This window comes from Phoca vitulina, unplaced genomic scaffold (assembly GCF_004348235.1).
Source record: "Phoca vitulina isolate PV1807 unplaced genomic scaffold, GSC_HSeal_1.0 scaffold2, whole genome shotgun sequence".
Taxonomy (NCBI): domain Eukaryota; kingdom Metazoa; phylum Chordata; class Mammalia; order Carnivora; family Phocidae; genus Phoca; species Phoca vitulina.
Genome location: NW_022589705.1, coordinates 38,956,953 through 38,971,290, shown reverse-complemented (window position 1 = coordinate 38,971,290; position 14,338 = coordinate 38,956,953). Strand labels below are relative to the sequence as shown.

At 40.1% G+C, this 14,338-nt stretch overlaps 1 protein-coding gene across 7 annotated transcripts in view; it reads left to right on the top strand.

The window, feature by feature from the left end:
* Positions 1–14,338, top strand: part of ST6GALNAC3 (ST6 N-acetylgalactosaminide alpha-2,6-sialyltransferase 3) — a 511,603-nt gene that overhangs the window by 253,802 nt on the left and 243,463 nt on the right. Inside the window, exon 2 of one of the 7 annotated variants that reach the window (XM_032425787.1) lies at positions 4,856–5,123. The exons of the other annotated variants lie outside the window; for them this stretch is intronic. The gene's annotated coding sequence lies outside the window, so the exon portion shown is untranslated. The remainder of the gene's footprint in view (positions 1–4,855; positions 5,124–14,338) is intronic. 7 annotated transcript variants of the gene reach the window in all.

The window sequence follows — 14,338 nt, the reverse complement described above, 5'->3', positions numbered from 1 at the left end:
CTAAGCTGTCTTTCCCTACTTCTTGATAGATAAATGGAATATCTTCAGAATTGAAAGATTAATGTGAGTGCTTTATCATCGGAGTAGGGAAGCTTTCTCTTTTGAGACACATAGTAACAAAAGTAAAATGGACATCTTCACCCTTACCGCCCTTTCTGTGAAAAACCTCATTTATAAAACTTAGGCTTTGATATCAGTTTGCTCTGCAGTCTGGAGGGACCATAAGAGGAAAGGGAAGGGAAGGCTAAGCAAGATGAGCAACTCCAAATCAGGTGGGGGAGATTTGTGTGTGCTCTGATTTCTGTGGGAGCCAAATCCAGATCCTAGAATGCCTGGGAAGATAGTCCAAACCAGACAGAAACCAGGCATGCAGCCAGGATGAACAGCGAGAGCAACTCTGAGGATCCGTAGCCTGTCAACTGCTGGTATATAGGCAGCTTCCCCTGTCCTCAAGGTCAGAACAAATACCTATCTTCCTTCCCCTTTCTTCTCTTCAACATCTAAAGCAAAACCCTGTGGACTACAGAGAAGCGAGGACCAAGCACGTCCCTCTCGCTTTGAAGTGCTTTGATATTCTTTGCCTTTTATTTTCTTAAAAACTCAAAAGCGTGTTAATGCCATGGAATAGCAGGATTCCCTTGCATTATAGGATAAGTATGCTAGTGAAAAGTAATTGCAAAGCAAATTTTTACAGAGGAATTAAGGCAGTGTGAGAATTGCTTTGAGTGGCATATTCATTTACTTATCAAAGGTCTGTGGTACCTCCTAGATGATGGGCACTGAGTTAAGCACTGGTCATGGGATGGGTGTGGGACAAGACCTTATCCTGGGCCTCCTGGCACTCAGAATATAAATGGCCATGGAGACAACAAGCAGTGAACAAATAGGAAACTGAATTCTAGATTGTTGAAAGTGGTATGAAAGGACAGGCATGATATTATGCTAGATGGAAGGAACTGCGGGTATAGGATGAGGGAAGCAATTTCCAGGAGCCAAGGATGGCCTTCCTGAGATGGAATCTAAGAAGAAGCCAAGTACACTGTTAGAGACCAGGAATGGGAACTGTTCAATCTGGCTACTCTGGGAGGACGGGAAAGGCTGTATTTACAAAAGGGGCTTTTCATACCATAGGATTTCACGTGCGGAATTAAAGAGACAAAGCAAATGAACAACAACAACAAAAGAGACAACAAAAAACCAGACTAACCATAGAGAACAAGCTGGTGATTACCAGAGGGGAGGTGGGGGGAGGGTGGGTGAAATAGGTGTGGGGATTAAAAGCACACTTGCTGTGATGGGCACTGAGTCATGTATAGAATGGCTGCATTACTATATTGTACCTTGAAACTAATACAACACCATATGTTAATCACACTTGAATTAAAAATAGATTTTTTTTTAAAAAGGGGATTTTGATTTACAGAGTCACATGGTCTAAAAGGAACCTTTCACCATATGCTTCTAAGGAGACTACTGGGTCCCCCCTTCCAAACCATCCCACTTTCTGCTCTCTTTTTTCCCTTCCTACTCTTTCCCAGCATTATTTTTTCTCCCTCGCTATTACTAACATCTGACATACTTTCTAATTTATTTACCTGGTTTATTGTCTGTCTTCCCCACTAGAATGTGAGCTCTATAAGGACCTGCATTTTGTCTGTTTTATTCATGATGACTGTGTCTCTGATGCCTAGAAGAATAACTAGGTGTTCAGAGAATACCATTTACACTACACTGAGCTATTTCTTTTTGCCCCTAGAGAGGAGTATGGCATAGAAGAAAGATCAACAATTTTGAAAACTGCCAAATCTGGAATAATCTGCTATACGTCACGGGGTTGTTATATGAGATTTGCATAAGAGAATGTACATAAAGAATGAGTGCCATGCTGGTGTGGATGGGTGAACAAATATTGTTCTCTCGTGGTTCCCCATCTCTCTTTCTCTCAGCATACTCACAGAGGGCGAGAGCTACCAACCTGATGAAGTAGGAGAAGGTGATACCTGGTGTTTCTCCACTCCCTTGTTGGGGTCCTCCTAGCTCTTCCGGCCTTCCTCCAGCCTCCCTCTGTCACGCATTGCTCCCAGGTCTAGCCTTCCATCGTGTCCCATCCAGCCCCACCTGTCCGTCGTGCTAGACCCTCAGGATCCTTGGCTCTGATGTACAAGGAACAGAGGATTACTCGCAGCCAGTGTGTGCTGAGCCCCTAGTGACTGCTGCTGGGCCAGGAGCAGGCCAGCCCTCCTTGCCACGGATGGGTCAGGCGTCAGCAGACACCATCGCCCTGCGTGGGCTCAGCCTCCCTCTCCTGGGCAGAGAGGAGCAGACACTGCTGCTCTTGGCCCCTACCTATCTCACTAACCAACCTCGAGAAAAGCCTTCTTGAATCCCATTTCCTCAGGAAAAGCAGGAGGATGAAATAGTGCTGAAGAAGGAAGACAGCAAGGCGGGGGAGCAGAGCCATAAAGAGAGGACAGAGTGTAAAGAGGAAAGGGGCAAGGGAGAAGAAAGGGGATAAGAGAATGAATGAAAGAGCAAAGGAGAAAACAGGCAGGTAACCAAGCCTGTTAGATGCTGCCATATCTCACACCCACAGAAGAGACGTTAACAGCAAAGTCTGTGAAAATCCGAGCAGGGAAGTATCTCTACCTTGGACTACGATTTCTAATGATAAATAAGTAATAACACAATAATATTTATTAAACACAATGCTAAGAGTTTACATACATTATCTCCTCTGCATGGTCCTTTTAATTGAAGGCAGATCCTGCCATTCCTATGTTCAGAATTCTTCAGTCACGTCCCGTCTTACTCATAGTAAAACCAATATCCTTACAGGACCACTCCTCAACCCCACCTCTTAGTAGGATCTACTTCCCATCCCCGTCTCTGCAAGTCTTTCCTCCCACTCTCTCCCTTGCTCCCTCCATTTCATCCACATTGGCCTCCTTGCTCTTCTCGATCAAACTAATTATCCTGCCTCAGGCTCTTTGCACTGGTTCTTATTTTGCCTAGAACAATCTTCTCCCAGATGACCTCATGACTTTCTCCCTTGCTTCCTTTGGGGTTCTTCCTTTACTTGCTAAGCAAATTTTCCCCTGACAACTCTATTGCCATCACTTCCTTCTGCTCCCCATCCTCCTCATCTTGCTTTAATTTTCTCTATGCTACTTATCCTCACCTGGCATATAATAGGATTTTACGTTAATTGTTTATCTTTTGACTCTAGACTATGAGTACAGGAACTATGTCAGTGTTCTTCTTGATTCAAGGTAGATTCGTGATTATTATGTCACAGTAACCCTAGAAGATGGATACTGCTTTTTATCCTCCATAGCGCAAAACAGAAGAAGTAAGTTTACATCAGGTAGGTAAATTTTCCAACATCATAGATAGAAGGTGGTAAAGCCAGGCTTCAAATAGACATCTGCCAGGGTATGGGGCCAATACTCTTAACGGCTATGCTACCTGGTTCCCCAGGGGCTTCCTACACTGTAAGGACTCCTGTCCCGAAGGGTAATTTAGCATACTACCCAGCTCATGGTAAGAGTTCAGTAAGCATTCAAGATATTAATATTAGCATAATCATTATAGAATTAACTTACTGTATATATAAGAGAAAGCTTTGGTTGAAATGTTCTCTCTTCATACATTATTATTTTTTTAAAAAAGAGCATCTAAAATTTGGAAATGAGGCAAAAAGATGACTGCATATCCCTTCACTGTCCTACCAGAGCATTATCTAACCTGTTTTCCTAAAGGTTATCCGACTTCATTGGACTATATAATTTTGTTTGGCTTATTATTTACCATTGATTACAGTCCGGACTCTATAAAGTTGATGTTAATGTATATAAAACTGGTAAGATGCAAATCATTACTGTCCAATAGAGAAGTAAATGACTTCTTTTTTTTTTTTTTTTTAAAAGATTTATTTATTTATTTGAGAGAGCGAGAATGAGAGAGAGAAAGAGTACATGAGAGGGGGGAGGGTCGGAGGGAGAAGCAGGCTCCTCGCCAAGCAGGGAGCCTGATGTGGGACTCGATCCCGGGACTCCAGGATCATGACCTGAGCCGAAGGCAGTTGCTTAACCAACTGAGCCACCCAGGCGCCCCGAGAAGTAAATGACTTCTAAACAGTAGAGATGATAACTCCAAATGTTCAGGTTTTATTGCTTTCTAAACCATTAGGCAGTTTGGGATATATATCTTAGAAATGTTATTCCAGCAACCTTTTCCTCCACCCATCCCTCCATCTGTCTGTCTGCCTGCCTACCTACCTGTCTACCTGCCTGTCTACCTATTTACTTACCTGTCAGTTTCTTGTATTCTCTTTCAAATCAGCTTTGTTGTCTTGCTGGTTCCTTCATTAATGACTTTAATATATTTTTGATACATGCTTCTTATGTATTTGTATGACAATAATTATGTTTTTAATTTTGTCATATATATTACAATAGAACAACTAGAATAGAATAGAATGACGATAAGATATATGATATGATATGATATGATATGATATGATATGATATGATATGATATGATTTCCTAGTAAGGAATTGGTGTACCTAAGATATTGAAATCCGGGTGTACCCTAACAACTATCTAGTTCCTATACTGCTACCCCTGATGAAATTGACTACTTATGATAGGGTTTACCTTACTTTTGCTTACTGGATGCAAGAAGGGTATATCATAGTGGTTTGGAACCAGGACTCTGGAGTCAGACTACCTGGGTTCAAGTTCTTGCTCTGCCACTTATTAGATCTGTGATTGTGATGGTTAATTTTATGTCAACTTGACTGGACCATGGGATGTCCAGATGTTTGGTTAAATATTATTTCTTTTGTGTCTGTAGGATGTTTCCGGATGAGATTAACATTTGAATCAGTATACTGAGTAAAGCAAATTGCCCTCGCCAGGGCGGGTGGGCTTCATCCAATCTGTTGAAGGCCTGAATAGAATAAAAGCCTGAATAAGGAAGAATTTTTTTCTCTCTGTCTGACTGTCCTCAAGCTAGAACACTGGTCTTCTCCTGCCTTTGGACTTGGTCTTGGACTGGAATATACCACCAGCTCTCCAGCTTATTAAATGTAGATTTTGGACTTCTCAATCTCCATAATCATGTGAGCCAATTCCTTATAATAAATCTATCTCTCTCTATATATCTATATATAATAACCCAACTGAAACTCTCTGTCCGTCTGTCCATCCATCCATCCATCCATCTTCTGTTTTTCTGGAAAACCCACACTAAAACAGTGATCTTAGACAAGTTGCTTAACCATACCAACAAAATGTGGCCGTATGAGTACGTCTTATCTCAGAAGGTACTTTTAAGAGTAAATGCAGTAATATGTCAGGTGCTTAGCTTGGTGTCTGGTACTTGGTGTTTAACAAATATTAGTTATTATGACTTCTATTTGTTTTTCATCTTAGGAACTTAGGTAAAGAAAATGAAACTTTACAAATCTATTGACAGATTTTAATTGTAATACTCTCTCTGCAGACTATAGCAGTATTTGTATAATAAGACAACTTTTTCCTGTTCTTCCTAGAAGCTTACCAACTAGAAGCTCTGAAAACAAGTGTTTACCATGAAGGATATTGTATTCTTAGAGAGCCCTACAAATTAAAATAGCCCATTCTGAATGTGTTTGAAAAATGGCCTCTGTTATTTATTTTCTAAATTTCTACACTGTGTTACAGACAGAGATAACTTATTATTTGGCACTGACTATCTAGTCTGTAGTTTTATTGACTTATGCACTTTTTGACCCTATTGATTTACCCTGAAAGTCTAATTTAGTGTGAGAGACCACTTGTGATTTTTGTGCAATTCAGAATGTGGAAGTATCTTTCCCGGCAACCTGTACATTCTGATTTCCTTTGCACATGAGAGTTGATATGGAAAAGGCAGCTGAGCAGAGGTTGACAATCTTTCAGAAGTGCTATGCCAAGTGTCCATTTATTCACTCTAATTTAGGGTTTCCATGCCAGGAAGAACCTCCTCTCCTCCAAACCACGGGAGACTGAGAACTTCCAAGGCAGAGTGAGGCTACGGAAATTGAAATTTCATTCTATGATAGATTTTCCCATTTTTTTTTCTTTCCCAAAGAACAAGAACTTTGAAAAAGCAGATGCCAGCTTTATGCAATCCAGGCAGAAATGATCATATATGTGATGACGTGGTTGGTGGACAAGACTGGAGTTCTGAAATTGTTTGAAGTGTATGCAAGCACTGTGATAGACATGCACTGTGCATTCATTTAATAATCCATTCATTAAATCCATGAGTCCCTAACTTTACATAAACAATACTTAATTTTTTTTTTTTTGCAGAATAAATAAAAGAATGTATTTAAAGTACCCAACACAGTGCCTGGCTCATAGTAGGTATTTAGTAATGAAAACCATTAGTTTTAGGGCGCCTGGGTGGCTCAGTTGGTTAAGCGACTGCCTTCGGCTCAGGTCATGATCCTGGAGTCCCAGGATCGAGCCCCGTGTCAGGCTCCCTGCTCAGCAGGGAGTCTGCTTCTCCCTCTGACCCTTCCCCCTCTCATGTGCTCTCTCTCTCTCAAATAAATAAATAAAATCTTTAAAACAAAACCATTAGTTTTAATCTCTTTAAATATTTTACAAAAGTAATGTACATAATAAAGAATCTAATAGTGCAGAAGTGCTGACATAAAAAGCAGCAATTCCTCATGCTGCTTCTGTTCTTTCCCAGTCATAGTCTCCGGAGCCTTGATTTTTAAAACAATTCAGTTTTTCCAGTAATTGTCTATATAGCATTAAATAATCCCGGTACCAGGGGTGATGCATCCTCCTTGTACTCTCATAGGGACAGTTCCTGCTGGGTCAGTCTAGATTCACCTTTATCAGGCCAAAGTTCCCTCTTACCCTGTTTCAGGTGGAGGTCTTACAAGTGTCCCTAGTTTTGAATGCCAGACCTGTCATCCAGGGGGGTGAATTGGAGTGGGGGAGTCCACGGTTGGGGAGCTTATCTTCTGAATCCCTTGTGCACCGCTGTCCAGACCTTGATGGGAGCAGCTTCTCTTTCTGTCCTGCCATGATGCATTCCTTTCCCTTTCACTGGGTTGGCCCTTCCCTTCTCTCATACTTTCTTCAAGTCCCATCTCATTCAGTCTCTGCAAGAGGAAAAACTCTGTAAACCTTTTAGTCTGCTCTTTGAATCTCTGTTTTCCCCTGTGGTACAGCCTAGGGGTAAGTGTGGAAGGAGGAAGTAGCTCTTGGGGGTACAAAGGAGACAACTAATTGGAGGGAAATGCACAGAGAACAACTAGATTAACATTTTGAGATAGAACCATCCTGCCTTATTCCCTTATTTTACTGTTCCTTGATTTATCAACGTTAGACATGATTTATTAGTCCCATCCATAAAGAGGGAGAATTTAGTCCATCCGTTTTCTCTACCTTTTTTTTTCTTTCCCTTCCCAAAGTCTGAGGGTTATGTTAGTGTTTTGCTTCTTCCGTTTTCTTTTTAATTTTAAATGCTACATGATTTTTTGTCACATCATCTTCAGGCAGCCTCTCTTGTCTAGCCGCCAAGATAAGTGCGCATGCGCTATTCTTCCTTCCTCCATGACATTGTCGAGACCGCTAATGTTCTGTTCTAGAACCACATTTAAAGTTTCCAAGTTTTATAGTTTGATTATAAAAGTTGAAAACCAATAAATAGGATTTATATTCTAATGTTGATTAGCATAATTTGAAAATGGACTGTATATTGGAAAATATTGCTTCCCTATGAAATTTCCTCAATTTGGTAATTCTATTTTGCTTACATAGAGACTATCATTATACTTACAACATACATGCCGAGGGACCACAACATGCTCCCACAGAGGTCTGCAAAGCAGCGCACAGGGTATTTGGAAGACCTTGAGGTCTGCAATGTATTTTCAAAGAGTTTAGCAAAAAATAGATTTATATAGAAATAGAGTAAGATAGATGGATGGAGAGCGAGAGAAGGTAAATGTGGCAGGATGTTAACAACTGGTTGTTCTAAATGCAGGGGATGTACATGTTTCAGCCCCTTAGTCATGTAATTTTTCTGTTGGTTTAAATGTTTTCCAAAAAAAAAAAAATAATAATAAGGAAAAAAAGTCCATTTCAAAGTCCAGAATTTTCAACAAGTTTAAAATAGATGACTGTAATCATGCCTCTATCTCCCTCCCAAGATTTACCAAGGACTGAATTCAAAAAGGACTATTTAAGCTTCAGTTAATATAAGGTAGAACTACTGAGAGTTAGTAATTTTAAGAAAAAAACCATGAAAATGTCCATTGAGTGACACATTTTAGAAGCATTAATTTGAGTCAGATTTCTTCAGCTCAAGTGCAATTAGTAGTCTAACAAAAGAATCATCAGTAAGATGGGTAAATGTGTGAATCATGTCTTAGATTTTTAAACTAAGGTTGAAAATAAACACATTTTCCAGCTTCTTAGATAAGATTTCTATTATACCAACTCTGTGACATGGATTAAAATTATGATAATGGATTAAAAGTATTGTTTCATCTCATCTAAAACACAAAATATTAGTGTTGTGAACCTTTTTAGTGCTTATGCTAATACAGGGCTGGCAGTTGTGAGGCAAACTCTAAGCTGCTGGGGCTTTCCTAAGCATTATTATTCTGATATATGATCACACTGTTTTAAACACCACATCTCAATTTTCTGACACATTTTCCACTTTTATAGTTCTAAGGACTTGCAGCATCCTATTCTTCTCTAACTCCTTGCTCATGTGACTAAGAAAAGTGTTAAATTAAGTATGAAATTTCAGAATGTAATGTAGTGTTGAGAAGTAAGACTGATTTTGTCCTGGGTCATGCATACTAATCAGCTTGTGATAATAGATTAATTTGCTATAATTTGTTTTGCATGTGCACGCTCATATTCTTATGTGAGATTGAGTTATAGTTTTCTTTTTCATGTTTTAATTTTGTCAAGTTTTGGTCATTAGGCTTATGTTAACTTTATAAAATGAATTAGAAAACTTTCTTTTTGTTCTGCTTGAGAACAGATTATGTAGCATATTCTTATGTGTTTTTTGAAGACTTCAAATAATTGCTTCCTAAAGAAGTGTATGTCCTAAGTTTCTTTCTGGACATACTTCATTGTTAACATTTTTAATTTCTTTCCTGATTATAACTGTTTTTTTAAGTTTTTATTTTAATTCCAGGTGGTTAACACACCATGTGATATTAGTTTCAGGTGTACAATATAGGGATTCAACACTTCCATACAACATCTGGTGCTCATCACAAGTGCTCTCCATAACCCCCATCATCTATTTCACCCATCCCCCCATGAGCCTCCCCTCTGGTAACCATCAGTTTGTTTGCTATAGTTAAGAGTCTGTTTCTTGGTTTGTCTCTCTTTCTCTCGTTTTTTCCTTTTGCTCATTTGTTTGATTTCTTAAATTCCACATATGAGTGAAATCATATAGTATTTGTCTTTGTCTGACTTATTTTGCTTAGCATAATAACTCTCTAGCTCCATCCATGTCATTGCAAATGGCATGATTTCATTTTTTTGATGGCTGAGTGATATTCCATTGTGTGGGCATATATACCACGTCTTCTTTATCCATTCATCAATTGATGGACACTTGGTCTGTTTCTATAATTTGGCTATTGTAGATAATGCTGCTATAAACATCAGCGTGCATGTATCCCTTTGGATTCATATTTTTGAATTCTTGGGGTAAATACCCAGCAATGTGTTTGCTGGATCAGAGGGTAGTTCTATTTTTAACTTTTTAAGGAAACCCCATACTGTTTCCCACAGTGGCTGCACCAGTTTGCATTCCTTCCAACAGTGCACGAATGTTTCTTTTTCTCCACATCCTTGCCAACACCTGCTGTTTCTTATGTTTTTGATTTTAACCATTCTGACAGGTATGAGGTGATACCTCATCGTAATTTTGATATCTCATTGCATTTCCCTGATGGTAAGTGATGATGAGCATTTTTGTTTGTGTCTGTTCGCCATCTAGATGCCCTCTTTGGAGAAATATCTGTTCATATTTTCTGCCCATTTTTAAATTGGATTGTTTTTTGCGGTGTTAGATTTGTAAGTTCTTTATATATTTTGGAGACTAGCCCTTTATTGGTTATGTCATTTGCAAATATCTTCTCCCATTCCATAAGTTGCCTTTTAGTTTTGTTGATTGTTTCCTTTGTTGTGAAGAAGCTTTTTATTTTGATGTAGTCCTAATAGAAAACCCAGAAATGAACCCACAACTATATTGTCAATTAATCTTCGACAAAGCAGGAAAGAATATCCAATGGGAAAAAGACAGTCTCTTCAACAAATGGTGTTGGAAAAACTGGACAGCTACAAACAAAAGAAAGAAACTGGACCACTTTCTTACACCATACACAAAAATAAATTCAAAATGGATTAAAGACCTAAATATGAGACCTGAAACCATAAAAACCCTAGAAGAGAGCACAGCCAGTAACCTCTTTGACATTGGCCGTAGCAACTTTTTTCTAGATATGCCTCCTGAGGCAAGGGAAACAAAAGCAAAAATATAACTGTTTTTAAATCCTCAGTCCATTTAAAAAATTTATACTCTCCCAGAAAATTCTCTTTTTACCTAGATTTTCAAATTTCTTAGTATAAAGTATATACAGTGTTCTGTGATACATTTTAAATCATTTTATCTATGTGTTTATATTCCTTTTATAACTTCTGATTTGCTTTGTATTTTCTCATTTTCCTAGATTTTCAACGTTTGACCACTTTGTTCATTTTTCTGACAAACCAGCTCTTAGGTTTATTTATTTGTCCATTTTAGAGTTAGTTTATTGCCAATTTTATCTTTATATTTTTTTTCAGAGTTTTGTAATGAGGAGGTGGGTCACACATCCCAGTTTATCTGGGACATTTTGGTGTGTGCCTACTGTCTCGATATAATTACCAGTAGCACCCTCTTTCCTCTCAAAAACGTATGGGTTGGATAATAAATCATAATGATAAATCATGATGAATGAATTATACAGTTTCCCCTAAATGCAACTTTAACTGCAGCCTATAATCATAATTGATTTGAGGGCAGGGCAGAAGTTCTTTGATATTTGAATGGTTTGTGGCCATTTAAAGTGTTACACTAAAATAGATATACAGTCTATCTGTGGTGTTAACATTTCATAGGAGTGGCGGTGCGATTAGGAAACAAGGCTCCTTGAAGGGGCAGTAATGAAATAAAGGTGGAGAAACACTGTCGTAATGCTGTTTGAATATTGCCATTCATTATTTTGCTACTTTTTTTTTTTTTTTTTTTTTTGCTTAATAGTTATTCAGGTGTTTTATAATTTGAAAATAATGGTAGTTCTGTTTAAACAAATAGGTTAGTGTTTCCACACGGAAATGCCCTTGTTGACATTTGTGACATCAGTGTTGTTAACAGGGTTGTCTCGTTCGTGTCCTTGGCTGACTTCACCTCTCAACCACCTCTGACCCTGCTGACAACTCTCTTCTTACAGCATGAACATCACTGGCCTCATTGGAGTCAGTGAACTGACAGTGACTTGCTCAGACTGGGTGTGTCTCTTGGTTTCCCCTCTACCTCCCTGGCCATTTTCAGACTTGTTAGATTGCTTTGTCACCTCCGGCCGACTTCTAATTGTTGGAGTAGGAAGAGCTTGAGCCTGGGTCCTCTTATCTGACCCCATTGCTTTAAATCCTCTTCTATAAATTTATACCTCCAGCCTGGACGACTCCCATGAGTTTCTAACTTAAATAACCCATTGCCTGGTTGACACTTCCATGTGGTTGTGTAAGAGTTATCCCAATTACGTACATGTTCAAAATAGAGTTTTCTCTTCACACTTATGCTTTATTCCTCCTCATCTCTGTAAGTGACAATGACATCCACTCAGTCTCTCAAGCCAAAAACCCAAGAGGCATCCTAGAGATTTAACTGCTTGCCTTCCTCCACATTCCATCCATCAGCAGTTGTATCTCCAAACCTGTCCACTTCTCTTGGATTTCCCTGTTATACCAAGACACCACCGACTTTCACCTAGATTGGTCTCCTGCCTCCACTCTCCTCTTCCAGCCTCCATCCCACCCACCCATTCTCCAGAGCTGCCACGGGGACCTTTTAAAAATATAAATCAGACTGCTTAGCTCCTCTCCTTAAAATCTCTATTGGCTTTTCATTGCAGTCAGAATAAATGCCAAGCTCCTTCTCATGGACAGTAAGGAAGCTTGCCCACATCTCCCCCCAGCCACGCTGGCCTCGCTCTAATCCCAGAACATACCTCACAGGTTTCAACCATGGGAATGCTTGCTGTTTCCTCTACCTGGCTACTCTTTAGTCTCTGGTCTTCATGTAGCTGGTCAATGTTTTCTGAAAAAGCTCAGCTCACTTGGCACTTCCTCAGAGAGGCCTTCCCTTCTGGCATCATAATTTACACTGGCCCCTCTCCAGTGACTATGAAATTACCATGTCCAGTTTTGTTTTGTTTTTGTTTTTGCTTTGAACCAGACTGACTATTGCAGAAATTTGGCCAAGGTTCCAGCAGGATGGCCCCATCTGAGTTTAAGCTGGGATTTCCTGCTCAGGGCTGGGCAGGTGAGGCAGTAAAGGTTTGAAGGAGGGCTTCTGGGTGTAGGCTTCAGAGCTGTGAGATGATAGGGGAGGCCAGACGAGACTGCAGGTGAGGCCTGTCCCTTCAGGCTCTGCATTCAGCGCCTTCAGCATACCTTCCTCTGTTACCATGGAGAAACCCTTAAGCCAAGCAATTCCAAAGAGTGGCAAACAAAGAATCATCTCGTAATAAATTTGTCCCCTCCCCAAAGGCCCCAGTGGGGTCAGCCAGGAGATGAACTTTGCCTTCCATATTGTGGGCTCAAACCCCCTCGCCAGTCACAATGACATTGACACTCAGACAAAGACTTGGACCCCTTTGGATGTCAGAGCCCCAGCCTACTGCACAAACCCTAGCAAGTGGGTCTTGGGACAGCCCACGGTCGAGGCACCCTGCTTGCCCTCGCACAGCTCTTCCAGGTCCATCTTTCCTTACATAGCACCCACACCAGATGGCATCTCCCATCCTGACAGGGGTGATGACGGCAAAGGCACTGCGGAGACTGCTCTACCCTTCTCTTTCTTCCAGTAGCCATCCTGCTTCTGCGGCTGCCACTGCCACGGACTTGCAGTAGCTGCCCCAGTGATTACCATCCTGTCCCAGGCTGCTCAGTTTTGCCACCTCCCTGGGCCTCCGTGGCCTGGCACTGAGGCTTCGACTGGCCCACCTTCCCCCCTGGGCTATCACCTGCCCTGCACAGGGGTCCTAGAGTTGATCTTAATTTGGGGTATGGCTCTTTCTTTCTTGTTGGCCCTCTACTGCTATCTTGTCAGCTCCAGGGAAGAAGGGACCGTGTTGCTCCATTTACAATGCATCCTCAATAACTAGAACCATAAGCTGTCCTACTGTAGGTATTTGAGTGTGTATCTTACATGATGGACTTTTGGTTGAATTCTTATAGATCCAAATGATGACTCTTAAATCACTGAATGCTGAGGGTATGCCGTATTCAGAAGTTTTTGTTGATTGGTTGGTTGGTTTTAAAATCAAATCAGCTTTTATATTTTGAAAATGTTATGGGGGGACGCCTGGGTGGCTCAGTCAGTTAAGCGTCCAACTCCTGGTTTCAGCTCAGGTCATGATCTCTGGACGGAGTCTGCTTCAGATTCTCTCTCCCTCCTCCTCTGCCCCTCCCCAAAGCACGGGCGTGCATGCTCTCTCTCTCTCTCTCTCTCAAATAAATAAGTAAACAGAATCTTAAAAAACATTTTCTTAAAAAGAAAATGTTATGGAATATGATAAGGTATGTGCCTGTGCAAATGAGTATATAGAGAAGAGGTTCCTATTTTATTTCCTTTCAAAAGGCTTGTTATGCTTTGCCACTATTGCTCTGGGAAGTCTATGAATATTGGTTTGAGGAATGCAACCAGTATTGAGAATTTTACATTTATCTGTATTTGGCTATCAAATTGGTTATTTACGCCTTGCATTCTGCTATTTTTCTTTTCTATTATGGTCCCTTAAAACAAAGCAAAGAAAGAAAAAACAAAACTGTTTTGGTAGGCTCTTACTGAGATAGGAAGGGAAATTTTAAGAGGTAGAAAATACTGAATTTCTTGAAATAATTTTTGGATACTGGGGTTGATTTCATTGATTAAAACAGAATTTAAGGAGTATCTATGAATTCAGTTTAATTTAATATACTTAGCATCTCATCAGAGAGATTAGAATTGCCTAAGCTTTTGTTGTTTCTTTTTTTTTCTTAGGCT